Source organism: Harpia harpyja, chromosome 6, assembly GCF_026419915.1.
Source record: "Harpia harpyja isolate bHarHar1 chromosome 6, bHarHar1 primary haplotype, whole genome shotgun sequence".
Taxonomy (NCBI): domain Eukaryota; kingdom Metazoa; phylum Chordata; class Aves; order Accipitriformes; family Accipitridae; genus Harpia; species Harpia harpyja.
In genome coordinates, this window is record NC_068945.1 from 40,679,070 (window position 1) to 40,692,384 (window position 13,315).

At 37.0% G+C, this 13,315-nt stretch overlaps 1 long non-coding RNA gene across 1 annotated transcript in view; it reads right to left on the bottom strand.

The window, feature by feature from the left end:
• Nucleotides 1-201: 201 nt before the first annotated feature.
• The window catches only part of LOC128143429 (uncharacterized), a 55,840-nt gene continuing 42,726 nt past the window's right edge, over nt 202-13,315 (bottom strand). Inside the window, exon 3 of the long non-coding RNA XR_008235751.1 lies at nt 202-529. This is a non-coding gene — a long non-coding RNA (uncharacterized LOC128143429). The remainder of the gene's footprint in view (nt 530-13,315) is intronic.

Here is a 13,315-nt window from a genome sequence, read left to right on the forward strand (position 1 = left end):
TTTTTGTTCTAACATAATCTGCATTATTGAATATCAATATGGACTTGCAGAAAAGGACCGAATGTCCTTCTTAATTATAAATAAGGATTTACTTTTTTTTTCTAAAGCCCCATAGATAACTAGAATATTCTTAAGCAGCTTCTCAGAATACTCTAAACACATTGAAAACTCATGCCAAGACACTAATTTTTTAACCTAAATCACTCACCTTCAAGCACATGATCATTTAAATCACAATATGTAGCAGCATATCTACCTACATGTATACGTAGGTATGTAAAGGAATCCTCAGCTTGACAGAGTCAACGGAGCCTCTCCTGTAATATCCCCATCCTTGAGGCTGATGGAGAAGAGAACAGTCGGAAGAAAAGATGATAGATCAGGAAATTTTCAGAAGGGCACAAGGGGTCAGACAGTGGACTAAAGTTAGAGCAGCCCTCATACTGCTTTGTATAATATTTTTCATTTGGTCCAATGATAGAAACTTCCACTGATTACAGGATCTTCTGGCTTTTTAGTCTTCTCTCTTCTGGAATAATGAACATTTATGTAAGTCTCAGAATGATGATGAATATATTCCCTTCTGTTATCAGAACTGGCTGAAAAAAGCATCTTTGATTAGCCTGCTGGGTTGGACAATGAAGTCACTGTGAGGATCATTAGTGGCCAGGTAAGTGGAGGCTTTTTCTGAGCTGTCTGCCAAGCAAAGAGGGTAAGCATTTTACTCTTCCAAATTGGAGCCTTTTTCATTAAAACTGATAAAACTAAGAATCTGGTATTTTTTTCAGCCACAACCTCTAAAGCAGAATGTGCTTTTCAGCTATGCTTTTAATGTATGGCATAGTTCAGAGATGGATTTGAATCAAAGCAAAGGACAGACTATAGTTTGTTTTAAATGGGTGAACAAAGGGAAGAGGAAGCCTCTGGGGCTTGTCTGCCTTCATATTATGTATAACACACTGTAATATGTCTTATGATTATTAACAAGATCGCAGAATTCAACTAGCCAGAGTGTTCCTTGGGACTTCCTCTGGGACTTGGTCCTTTTCATACCCTTCATGTTCTTCCCTTCAGAGCAGTTTTGTGGTTTTAAGGGACAGTGTCAGCTTGCCCCTATGGCCTGTATGCATTTCTGTTGTCCCCACATGGAGAATGAAAGACTTAAATAACAAGAAAAACAGAATGGCTGAATAATTTCAGCACTACCCTCTTTGAGCCATTTTGTTGTCTAAGAGAAATTCCCTCCAATCTAAATATTTTTACACCTCCCCAAATCTGAAGAGGTTCTGCAGGTGCTGCTAGCTGATAACTGTTTATAGAAATCTAACTAAAGGTGATATTTCATACCAACAAAATCCAGTTTAGCTTAGCATAGCCCAGATATAGAAAGAAAATATTCCCATAAGAAGAATATATGGGCTGACCAAGACATGTTCTTTATTTATGGCCTCTCCATTTCTCATCGGAGTCATAGAAGAAGAGACTATAGTATAATGACTGTACAACAATTTGGAGTAGCAGTAGCATAGTAATCTACACTTACCTTTGAATACATGTCTGTGTGTGATTGATACATGTAGTTCTTACTCACTTCAAGCACGAGCACACTGATAATTAATAATGTTTAATGAAATGGGGATCACTGACACATGAAGTTTTCTTTCATAGTACACATTAAAAATACGTTTCTCTTGTAGTGATAATTTTGAACCCATCACCATCTGTCATTTCAATTAGTTGAGGTACAAATAATAATGTTTTAATGAATTTCTAACAACCCAATTGCATCAGTAATTCAAACAGTTGGCCAGTTAAAACATATCCTTTGTGATTGCACTAACCAAAAATCTGTTAACTCCAGAATGATAATTAATTCCAATATCTGTATTTTTTTCACTGTCATCCTGGACTCTCTTTTTCTTTGCTTGGTTTTGTATTTTTTACATAGTCGGCTACACGCTTGCGTTCTGACATTACCCTTGAAAATCCCATACTGCAAAAATATTTCCTTTAGAGAGACTTTACACAGAGCCAGTCAGTCCTCTGCCAGAAGAAAAACTGGGTTCCCTGTTGCGGTGCTGGAACTAGGCTGAAGCTAGGTCATGTTTTAATAGCTGAGCGAGTGCATGTGTGACTGGATGTGTGGGTGGGTATGCCATTTCCTGCCTACACTGTTGAAGGTCATTTCTCACTGCGTGAAAAAAGGCAAACTTTGATATTAGCCATTGTATAGGACCAATTTTTCATCTAGACAGTTAAAATCAATGAAGCAGTGGCAATTTAGTCCAGAAAAGAATAAAGAATAATATCTTGTGAAATTAAGATTATTTTACCTAGAAATTTCTCTCTCTTTTTTTTTTTTTTTTTTAAATTTTGAAAGAATCATGTTGGAAATAAAAAACAGAAAGAACTGCTTTTTAACTGAACATCCCAGTGGTGATCCAGTCAAAGTAAGCAAAGGAATATTTCCCAATACTAGAATTTTATTTCTTAATTTTCCAGTCTATTTCTTGCGAAATGTGCATATATTTCAAGCACTTAAGTCTCTCATATCAATATTACTTACCTCAATAAATATGAACGTTTATCTATAATGAAGACCTGAGGAGATGAAGCAGCAACTTAGATATATCTGCAAAGACACGCTGTTTCTTGTGGCAGAGATGCTGGGGAGATCTATTTTTGTATTCCATATTATAGAGGATTTCTGACTCTGATTCTTTTGGGGAAAAATGATTCTTTTAGTCACAAACATCAAAAGAATTTTTTTTGGCACATGCATGGAGCCAAAACTAATACCAGATGTGAGCAAAGTGACAATATTGCAGTGATGAGATTGAAGTTAGAGCAAAGAATTATACAATACTGCAAAATTACTGGCAGGAAGGAAAAAAACCCACTTCCTAAGAGCTGGAAGTAGCTCTGTCCTCACCCTGTTTTGACTGATTAGCCTCCTGTTCACCCAGGTGATGTATAATCGTATTTGTCCTGTTGGATTTAGGTCTGTTCATAGACAGTCTCTCAACCAGTAAGATTGATGTCTGGATAACGACTTCTTGAATGAAGACTTCTTTTGCTGGATGGCATCTAATATATTTGTACCAATATATTTATAGGAAGTGCAACATATTAATGCAAATTGAAAACAGAGAGATGATTGTATTCTGTCTTTGCACTTTTTATCTCATCTTTGACATAGGTTTATCCTCCAGACAATATCCACCGTGAAACATTTCCCTGATATGGCCTTCACATGCTCTTGCCCTCTCTTTCCCTTGTAGTATTGATTTTTGCTCCTCTCCTGGAAGCACAGCTCGACAGGTCATTCTTCCAAATCCCAGTGCTGCAGCACTGAGGCTATTTTTTATCAGTGGTCAGGGAACATGAGTTACATTTTCTGACTGGACAGAGTTCTGTTAAAGGGTCTTTTGAAGCACTGTACCGAGCTTGTAAAACACAGTAGATCCTGTGCATTGATTTCTGAAAGAACACTTGCAGCAAATTAGTCACAAATTCCTTAGCCCGTAAAGAGGTTTCCAGGTTAACATCCTCACACCTGGGAGGAAGGTTTGGAAACCTAATATTTATTAGTATCTAATTAACAATTTTAACTTGCTTGCCATAGCTGCTTGACACCAGTAGCTTACAGCAGTTTCAGTGAGAAAGCAATAGTCCTCAATATCAGCACTTTGCCTTCATCCACCTTGGAGTATAGTGAAGTGCCTATAGATTAGACCTTAATAATATCTTTAGATCCTAATTACTAATTGTTAGAGTCTGCAGTTTATAATATATACATTTCCTTATAATATATTTATATATTTATATATAGTACCATATCCCATTATATAATAATATACTATTTATTTTCATATATAATACAATACAATATAATATAATATACAGTCTGAGGTGACATGGGTTTCCCTCCTCTGCTACTCTTGGAGAATCTTGAGTTCAAATTTTCAAACTAAAAGGATGTTTAAATCATCATCATCCCTTCACGTGACTCACCTGCTCTAGGTATTTCTTTGTCAGTTTTCCTTTAGTAATTTCATAAAAATAAAAGTCCTCCTCATTTGTTTTTGGAGGAACCCCTACCAATAACAGTGGTCATCTTAATCAGAGGCGAGATTAACATCTACCTGTTTTCCACCATTTTCAGTTTCCAGAGAAACAGCATTTAAAGTGTGAAGTACTCCGTCATGTACAGCTGAGCTGAGGCAGGAGAATATGAACCTGTCATCTTCCAGTCCACCCTGCTCTCCCACCTTTCCAGAAGTCAGCTTATTATTTGCTGATTCTGCACGCTTGATTGAAATTTGGTTTCTACAGCATTCACAGGCTTATGCAGACCCCAGCATTACATAGAAGGTTGAATAATAATACATGAATGAAATCTTAGAGCATAAGCTCCAGAGTATAGTAATGAGGATGCAGGGTGCTAACTTTATTAATCTCACACTTGTCAAGAAATTTAGCTGTGCATAGCAATAAATGATATAGTCTTGTTAAGCAGTGTGATTCATTGGATTACGGATATCAGAGATTCAGAAAGAAATCAATCTATTTTAGAGCCATCAAACCAATTACAGCTGCAACTGCAATATTTTCAGGGGGCCTAAAGCTTTATTTATTTTACCATTTTTATACCTTAAATGGGATTGCTTGTATAGTAACATGCAGTGCTGTGCAAGTGTATATATTTCATAACCAAACCCAAACTCTTTGTTTCCTATGCCTGATGACATTAAAATGAGTGCTCCTTAGTGAGAGATTACCGGCTGATTTTCTGCCACTTCTTTCAATTCTAAACAAGGCAATAACTTCTCCTTGAGAAGAAATAAAAGTTTATTTATGGTCTTTAGAGCCATGATATTCTCCTTAGTGGCATACTGAGTGATGATAGCCTGAAAGATTTTGATGTAGTCATAGTAAGATTTCATTCATTTGGCTGTTTGTGAAAAAGATGATCTTGAAGCAGATTTCTGAATACATCTTTGAGGCTTTGAAAGTATAACTTCTCTGAGGGTGCATAAACAAGAATTTAGTGTATTTAATATGAACAAATTCTTGTCAAGGCCTTACATAACACAATATGTAAATCCATTGAAGGATGAAATGGAACTAGTTAGATGCAAGTCAAAACACTTTGATAAGTCACAGCTAATCAGATACAAATAAAAATAGGTGCTGAATTTTTAAACAAGATTCAGTTGATTAGATTGGGATCATTCCATATTATTCAGGGGCAACAATTTTATGCAAGATGAGCAAACATCAGGAGCATTCATTGTTCTTTGTTTTTTTAAAAGTTTACCTGTGCATGAGTTCAAATTTGTCTTTCTTATTATTATTGCTGAATTAAAGTGATATAATATTACAAACTGGAAAACATTGATTACACTAAAATAGGTTTTAAATATAGTGTTGTATATAAAAATTTGTATTTTTATTAAATATCTGGCTGGAGACAGGCATTAAGTAAACAGAAAGGCACTGCAGAAGAGACTTCAGCCATTATTGCCTTGTGATTGGGTTATCATTAAGTTTCATCATCCTTCTTGCTAAATCCTCTATTTGACGTCCCTCTTTTAGCAGAAGACAAAAGCAAGAACAATTTGCTATATAGAAGTTAACCTGTTTTTCACAGAGTTCTTCATTCTCATGGCTTTGAACACTGCTCACAGAAGGAGCTTTCCAGCACACTCTCTAAGACACAGAAAAGTTCGTTCCAAGCCTCTGCCAAGTTCTCTGCACAGACAATTTCAGTTTAAAGAGAGGGTTAGCCTGCACATTCTTTGGAAGAAAAGCTACTTCTTACTCTGTTTGCCTAACACTAAACACATCAGAAGCCAGAGATTTGCCTTAGTCAACGCACATGTGGACTGTGCAATTAGCAAACTTGATAAACCATCTTGCAATCCAGATGAAACAAAGTTTAAGTGTCCAAAAGAGAGTATGCTCCCATTTGTAAGTACTTCATAATTCTGGCTGATAAAATAAAGCTGTCAGAAAATAAATGTCAAAAATGCCAGTGGGCAATGAGAGTTATTCCTAGATTGTGCAATCAGTTGGGGAATATGGTTCAATAGGCCGTACCAGATCTGGGTTATCTTCCTGCTTATGTTATTTCCACCACTCATGCTAATTCACTTATACTTAGCCGTTAGACTCCTGTTTGGACATGTGTCTGGGTTTTATTTCTCCATCAAAACTAAGATGTCAGAGGAGGCTGGCTTGTGAGAGGAAGTAGAGAGCACTCTTGGACTTAGCTCCTCAGAGGTAATCCTAGATGCTGTGTGTTGTATATGGCCTTTCAGACAAGGATAACACGACACTTGTTAAGTGCTTAGCAATGTGGATCTTCCCTCATAAATCAGGACCTAAAAGGCATATCTCAGTTGAAAGGGAAAACATTCTGTTCTTCAGAGAGGTGCTTTTTGGATAACCATTCTTAATTTCTATGATGTGCTCAGCTGCCACCAGAACGGATGCTACACAAATGCTTAGAGCTATCCAAAATTACCACTCATTCCAAGGGTACCTAGATGAGCTGGTACCTTTTGTATTCTGAACAGTTCATAAATATCTCGGGCATAAGAAGTGTTTGATCATTATGAATTCACATGCCATTAATTGTAATATACTGATGAAAGGAAATCATTTTATGTTCATGCAGCTGTAATGCGTACTGCCAGGGCTGTTATATTCTACTTTAGTGCTAGTCAATGGGCATAATAAAGGTGTTACTCATCAAATCTTGAACATGCTATATTTGTGTATCCTACACTGCAACCAAAGCAGAGGGCAGACGTAAATAGCTTCACACTGACATAAGCATGCTATAATTTCATGGCATCTTTAATGTCTATGCATCATGAAGATAAACTGGTAGAACGGAATAATTAATTAAATTGCAGTTTATTTTTAACAGAAACTGAGCTTCGTATTACACTTTCACCTAAATTGAATCTACCTGATTAGTATTATAGAATTAAAGCTGCTCTAAGATGAATTGGTTTCATATCTTTAGTTTCTTCATGCTTCTAGTATCTGTGAATTGCATTGTACTGCCTAGATATCCTGCCATCTTTTCAAACTGCAATACATACAAACAAAGATTGCTTAGCTCTTCTTTAACAAAATAGCTAAGCAAGGAAGAACACAATAAATGAAAAATATGTTACGCAATTCTCAAAGTCCTATACTTTAGGCCCACCACAAAAAATGGGCTTTGTGGCATGCCCTTCATGCACGAAATTAAAACTATTTTATATCCAGGAAAAAAAAAATTAAATTCAAGAGTCAGGAAATCCCTGAAGTATGCTGCCTCTGTTCTAAACCTCTGGTTCTGCTATATCACCAGGCTGTGACTGGTCATGAGCAGAAGAGCCATTCAAGGGCTGACAGTCCATATGTGACTTGTAAAGTGAAGGTGTGATGGAGCTCAAGAAATTAATTAAGACACAGATTGAATTAATGGTTAATATGGACTCATCAGCTCCAAAGGGAATATCAGATAACCTTCAGCATGGTTTATGCCTATTACTCGCATTATATTCTGTATAAACTCAATGGATGTACTATTAGTATTATCTATGAAGAATAAATCATTTGTTATGAACTGTGAATCTCAAACAGAAACCAGCTATAGATCACTAGTCTGAAATGTAAAAATGTTTCATGCAAAAAAATGTTGGACATTTCTGGCATAGGAAAATAAAGTATCCTGCATAAATTAATTGTATTTGTTAATTTTGATGGCATGAGCCCCTGAGGGAAAGACATTAACAGTTATGCCATTGTGCAGCATTAAATATTTAAATGTAGTTTGGTATACAGGGACACAGAGTGTATCCCCTGAGTAGTTCATAGGCAATAGTCCCTAGCTTTAGTCCAAAAGCAAAATACACTAGAAAATTAATACCAAAGTTTGGAAATGAATTCTTGAGAGCCCACAGCTCAGCAAGGAACAAAACCAAAATGTACAGTACTTCAAAGTTAGAAAAGTGTTTATAAATCTTGATCGAACCCTACTCCAATGCACTGGTTAGAGGGAGCATTCAGATGATGACATAAATTGTGTAAACCCAACAAAAACTGGGAGGAATTTAAGTCTCTACATCCATGAGAGCAATCAAAAAAGCTTTTTCTCTAGCACTGTCCAACCAGTAAAGTACCTGTCGAAACTCATCAGGTACCTCCTTGCACAACATGAAGGTTTCTGCTAGGAACCAGTGTCACGGTCTCTTTCACCAAAAGCCTAGCTGAGGATCAAGGCCTGTGCTCTTCTTGTGATAACTCTTGCCAAAGCTATAAGCTGAAGAGCTGCTTTTTGTTTCCATCTCAGCCTGCAGATGAAGTTAAAGGGGAGCACTTTCCAAACCTGTTCACAGATTACTGCTCGAACAACTAGGCTGTTGGCTAACGCACATGGTGGGTGGTCTCCCCTTGATGCTGTGCTACTGTGCAGCTAAAAACGCAAGTATCCCTGAGCCAAATTCAAGCAACCAAAGAGCAGTAGGACTCTATAACCTCAGAGTTATGATGCTTTGCTGTGTGAGATCATGACCTTGTTCCTGTCATTGTCTGCCTATGTGGTACACAGTAACTCAAAAGTAGATAGAAAATAACCCTCCCATTACCTTCAATTTAACTTGCTTTTTTGGTTGTGATTTTTTGGAAAAAAAAAAAAAATGCCAGGGCACAGAGAGATTTGTGTGGGATTGCTGAGACCCGGATCCTTTGGGCACAGGAAATTCTGAACCCTCTCCTAACGTAAGTAATGATATGTCATACTCATGACATCAGACGTTTCCAGACTCCTTTTCTGAAAGTGTTTATTTTCAGTGATTTCCTCCTGAGATAGCAGAGGTGGTTTCAAATAGTGCACTCTGAATGCAAAACAAAAGGCCAGTGCCCTCTGACCAGTGAAGATGGGAAAAAGCCATCCTAATTAATGTTGTTATTCGTTTGCCTAAAAGCAGCTGGGAATTTAATTAGTTCTGTAACTTGTTAGTTTTGATGGATATCTGCCCTCTGCCATGGAGCAGCTGTTATCTCACCTCCAGCTGCTTCTTGCAGATCAGCAGCTCGTAGTCTTTTTGGAGCCAGCCTCACTGCTACCTGCCTGGCCTTGCTCCTCTGACCCAGCACGCTTCCTCGCTAGCTTTCGCCAGGGCTGGATGCTGCTCCCTTCATCCCTGCAGCCTCCTTGCTTCTCCCTCAATGCTGAAACCCTGCTGCACCTTGCCTTGCCACGCTCCTGACGTTTGCTGGTTCTCTGGAGTCCCCCCAGCCAGCTCTTCCTCCCTCCCTCTCCTCTGATATTTAATGCTATGTTAACAGAGAGATCTGTGCCAACGAGCCCAGCAGAGCTTATGAGACTGGGCTCAATCCTGTTTTTCACTGCGACTCATCTCCGCTGTAACCCTCCCTCATGGATCAACAGCCCTAAACCTGCTGCTTCAAGAGTGGACATGGTAGAGCTAGAGAGCTGGGTGTTATCAGCTCAGGCAAAGTGATTCCCCTCATGAAAAGAATGGGGGGAAAAAGTATATTTTATATGTATATATAAACTAAAAAAATAATTTGGAAAATGAATTTCTGGTCAATCTGAAACAGAAAATATTAGCTTCATCCCACTGGAATGAAAATAAAAGGGGAAAAAAACAAATATTTCAATTAAATGCTTAATTCAGTCCAAAGCAAAGTTTTCATGTCTTTTTGCTGTGTAATCCTTTTAAATGTATTTGGCTAAATTCAAAAGAAAATTTATTTAAGTGGTTCTATTTTTGTATTTTCAAAAGTTTTTGATCTTTCTTTTCTGGACCTATCAAAGCTGTTCATATTCCAATCATTTTGGTACTCTCTGAAGCACAGTTTTCGGAAAATAAATGATTCATGATAACAACTTTGCCCAAGTCTGTCATTCACAATTTTCCCTCTTCCTTTTCCCTTAGTGGACTTGTAAAATAGATGGTCTTGGAAACACACCTTATTGTGTTCCAGCTGAATGCCCTGCTAAACTGAGACATTGCTTGGAGTTTGCATAAGAAATGTCTTTTCTCTATGTCTGTGTAAGAAAGGGGAAAAAACTATAACAAAAGGGTTGTGCTAATTTTATATTTATATTTTTGTAAAATTAAAAAGCCCCAAGAGATTTAACCTACATTCAAACAAGCCTGTGCTTTCTCATCTAGCTCTGTATATTGTAATTATTATATTATATTATTTGTTACTATGACTAGCATTAAATTGGGGATTAACTTGGCTAGATGGTCAATATTTTCATACAACACTGTTGGGCATAGAAAAACTTTCTTGAGAATAAAAGAGAATCTTCTCTTAGGACTATTTCTAGTATGAACACAGTATTACTCCCTTTTTCTCAACTGTTCTCTTTCTCGAATTTTTTTAATGATCCAAAATTTGCCCTTGTCATCCACAGCACAGAAAAAAGCATTTTAAGATGTTTTACTGGAATGACTCTGTGCTCACAAAGTCATTTTTCACAGATTATATCAGACCACATACTAATAACATATGCATACTCACTACCAGCTTGTCTGGGACAAATGATAATTTTGACACTCTCTAATGCATCACTTTCACTGTGTTCAAGGATTTATTATCCTGCAAATGTTCATGGGCACTGTAGGGGAATCAGATCTTACAGCCTTTCAGTAATTTTCTGAAATCTCTTAATCAACATTTCTGTTCTTTAGAGCTAAAGGTATTGTCAAAGTTAACTATAAAGTAATGCCAACCTGCTACATCTGGACTTTTTGCTTTACATTTTTGCTGAATCTCTTTTTAGGCTTGAGTGTATTTTCATCTCTCACCTTCAAAAAGTAAAAATCCATGAGGATCCAGATGTTGCTAGTATGGCCACCTGTAACCCAAATATAAGATTTTTGGAGTAATGAGATACTGACTTCAGGTGGCAAATACGTTGCTATCAGCCATTTGAACATTGCACATTTAGCCTCAGCAAATTGCTACTCAGACTAATTTATTAGTCTCAGTAAGTCTCATGCTGGTGAAATTTTAAAGTTGTTGTAAACTACATCAGTAGAAATGCATCATTAATTTTTCCCTGTATTCTTGATGCTTTGGTTAAAATGTACAATTTAGGAGATAATGTTTGAGGCTGGATCGAACCCCTCTGAAACTGGTAGGTTGGCATATTTACACAATACAAAGCTCTTCAGTGCTCTTGGAAAAACAGCTCCTTGCAGGTGCTGTTTGGGAAGGGACATACACAGCACGGCGAGAGGGGACAGAAAGGGGTGTACAGAAATGAAGGGCTATGGCCGCAGCCCGACGCAATGCCACGTGGACATACTGCTGCTCTTCAGCTCCAGAAAAGTACCCATGCCAAACTGCTTTGAGCATCTCACTCTCCTCTTTAGTTACCTGTATTTAGTTATTGAGCACAGAATTATGCTGTGATGATCTACGATAAAAGACCAGGAAACCTTGGTACAGTCTGACCGAGCACTAACATATGACTCACAAGGAAATAAGCTAGATGGTGGGCTCTCAGCTTGAGTGCTCATTGAAAATGTTTGTGTTGTGAATAGAGAAACTCTTTGTTTGTCTGATTACCCCGAATCTCAAGAACATAAAAGGAGATACTTTTTTCCCACTCATAAATCCATAGAATTGTATCAGAGGTACCTGAATGATTCTTTTTCTCCCCCCCCCCCCGCCCTTTTTTTTTTTTTTTTTTTTCAAATTTATGAACACTAAAATAACCTTCAGAGCCCTAAATTTTAACTTTTTACTAGCCTGGAATGGACCAGCAATACTTCTTCTTACAGCTTTCAAAATCAGGTTTCACCAAGTAAAAGGAGTTCTGGACACTGAAAATATAGGTCTTTGTCTGAAATTTGTTCTCAGATAAAACGTCAGGTATACTCAAGGATCAGAAGTCTGTCATTAAGTCTTACAGACTGCAAAAGGTTCTGAGCAGGCTTAATGTTTTTCACCAAAACAGTTACACAGAAGTTAAGTTTGCAAGTGTCAGAATCTTACAACTGAATGCTATGGCTCTAGTTAGAGGTAAAAAACTCCTGTGAAACCTGACATAAGCCAGTGGAACAAAGTACAGATGTAGTTACATACGTGTGTAAGGATTTCAAAGCTAAAACCCTGAAATGCAGCAGTCTGAAACCTTTCCAGAATTATTCCACATCTGCAAGATACCTTTCCCTACTCTCAGTTAGTTCTCTCTGTTCTGATACTCAGTCCTGATCGCAAATGCAAGCAGCAATGAAAGCAAAGTAACTTTCTGCTTACACAGAGAGTGAGACAATCTGGGGTGGCATTTTCACCTGTCCCATTTAAGAAGAAACTTTTGGGACATCTTTCACACTCTCCACACATCAATGCAAAATGATAGCAAAGAATCAGCAAGCTCTGTATCTGTAACTGAAAACTGAAGTTCTCCCATATTTAGATTCCTTTAGGCATTTCGTGGCTACCTGCACTGCATTAAACCATCTCACAATTTTATGTATTAAATCTTTCTCTTTTCCCTTCTGGACTTAAAATATGACAAATACAAAGCTCAGATACTTTTATAATCCATAAAATAAAGAGATTAATAATGGGATATTTTTGAGTCAAATTCTTTCCATGTTTCTCCTGTAAATATGTTTTTTTAAAAAAGTAGCCTCATGACTAACAAATACAGGTTTCAGATAACAAAGTGAATATTCAACTTAAAATAAAAGCCAATCCTTTCAAACAGCTGAAATCTGAAAATAGAATAAAAGAAAACAACAATTCTACAAAGGAGGAGAAAACCTGGTCCCACAACAGTGATAGTCTTCAGAATGAATCTCTGTGTGCATGTGTGTGTGCATATATGTATGTTTGTATTTTTTGTTCACGCATCCTATACTCCTAATTAAAGAAGCATTAGCAAACCCACAGAAATTGTTACTCTAACTAAAACTCCATTAAAATGGTAACTTCTTTCATTCATCTTTTCCAGTCATCGTTGCTTCATGTGTATGTATGTTCATCATAAAACTAGATTACCCAAAATACTTGATGCTACTGAATTCAAATGATTTTAGAAGAATAAATATACTTCTTTAAAAAAAATCTTTTGATCTCTCTGTTCTGAGAATTCAAAAGTTAGGACTTTAGTTATAATATCCCAGTGGCAGATAGAACTAAGAATGTCTTTCATGCTTCAATGTTAATGCATTTCTTACATTAACATATCTAGGTATATGAGTAACGTCAAGGCTTCCCAAGTTTGCAAAATGTCTTTCACTGAAATGTGGAATGCTTTGTA